At 43.3% G+C, this 1,759-nt stretch overlaps 1 protein-coding gene across 1 annotated transcript in view; it reads left to right on the forward strand.

Annotated features, from left to right (window-relative positions):
• GLRX (glutaredoxin) overlaps positions 1 to 1,759 on the forward strand; it is a 16,038-nt gene that overhangs the window by 2,141 nt on the left and 12,138 nt on the right. The window lies entirely within an intron of this gene.

Genomic DNA, 1,759 nt, shown 5'->3' on the forward strand with positions numbered 1-1,759 from the left:
AAAAAAGACTCCTGCCTAAGTCAGATCCCGAGCGAAAGCAATGCAGTTAAAGCCATGCCCTGCCTTTGGGTTTCTCTCAACTGCCAGGGAGCCCTGGTGCCGTAGTGATTACTCATTGGGCTGATAACCTCAGGGTCAGCAGTTCAAAACCACAAGACAGACCACAGTAGAAAGAGGAGGCTTTGTACTCCTGTAAAGAGTTACAGTCTTAGAAACTCACAAGGGCAGTTCTACTCCATCCTATGAGTCAGAATTGAGTTGATAGCAATGGCTTTGGTGGTTTGCAAACTTTGCTGTACATTAGAACCACCTGGGGAATGCTTTTTAAAAATCTGATGTCTTGATCACACCCATACAGTTTAAATCAAAATGTCTGTAGGCTGGAGTCAAAATTAGCATTTTTTAATAAATCCTTAGGTAACCCCAACTTGCACCATAGTTTGAGCCACTGATGTCAAGCCAGCAGCATTGGGCAGCATTCTGTTCTCCAGGGAGCAAGACAATCTTCTCCATTGCCTTTATTCAACAAGATTTTTAAGCACTTGTTAAATTGAGGTTTCTCTACTCCCATAAAGAGTTACAGTCTCAGAAATCTACAGGTCACTATGTGTCAGAATCAACTCAATGGCAGTGAATGAGTGATATAAAGAGGCATAGTAGTTATAAGTTAGCTTTCTAATCCTGTAAAGAGTTACAGTTTTGGAAACACAAAGGCGCCGTTCTACTCAGTCACGTAGAGTTGCTGTGAGTCAGAAGAAGCTCAATGGCAGTAAGTTTTGGGTATTGGTGCTGTATAAAGAAAGCATACATGGATCATAATAAATTATGGATAACGTTTCACACGATGGAAACTCCAGCACACTTTTTGTGCTCCCGTGGTACATAGACCTGCAGGGAGTAGTTCAAACAGAACAAGTCAATACTTCTTGGGAGAAACATCAGGAAGGGTGTGTGTTGGGGTTGTGTCTTTTCACCCTACGTAGTCAAGCTGCATGCTAAGCATATCATCTGGGAACTGGGCTGTAGGAAGAGGAACACGGCACAAGAATCGAAGGAAAGTTGTTAACCACCAGCAATATGCAGACGATCCAACTGTTTGGTTTGAAAGTAAAGAAGAGGTGAAGCATTTACTGGTACATATCCAAGGCTGTGGACTTCAGTGTGGAGTATACCTCACCATAAGATCGCAAGCCTCACAACTGGACCAATGAGCAACACAACAGAGCAAATATCGAAGAAGGTTTTCATGTTATTTGTACCCACAACCAACACTGGTGGAAGTTGCTGCTATTGTTCAGCACAACACAAGGAAACACTATCTTTATCCTGCACCATCTCGCGATGCTCACATTTGAGCCCATTGTTGCAGCCTACCTTGCTGATAAGTCTTTTTCTTTGTTTATTGCCCCTCCACTTTACTAACCATCATGCCCTTTTCCAGGGATTAGTCTCTCCTGATAAAAATTACATGAGACAAAATCTTGCCACCCTTATCTGGGAGGAGCATTCTGGCTGTACTTCTCCCAAGACAGAAGCAGCTGTGAGGAAGTCAAGTGACGTATTGCATTGAGCACAGCTGCTGCACAAGGTTTTCCTCAAAGGCTAAAATGCAAAGATGTCACTTTGAAGACTAAAGAGCACCTCATCCAAGACTGGTATTTCCGGTCACCTCGCGTGTGTGAAAACTGAACGGGGAACCAGGAAAACTGAAGAGCTGAGACCTTTGAATCATGGTGCTGGTGAAGCATATTGACAATGT

Source organism: Echinops telfairi, unplaced genomic scaffold (genome assembly GCF_000313985.2).
Source record: "Echinops telfairi isolate 266 unplaced genomic scaffold, ASM31398v2 ScPeMD7_7469;HRSCAF=8507_1, whole genome shotgun sequence".
NCBI classification, from domain to species: Eukaryota; Metazoa; Chordata; class Mammalia; order Afrosoricida; family Tenrecidae; genus Echinops; species Echinops telfairi.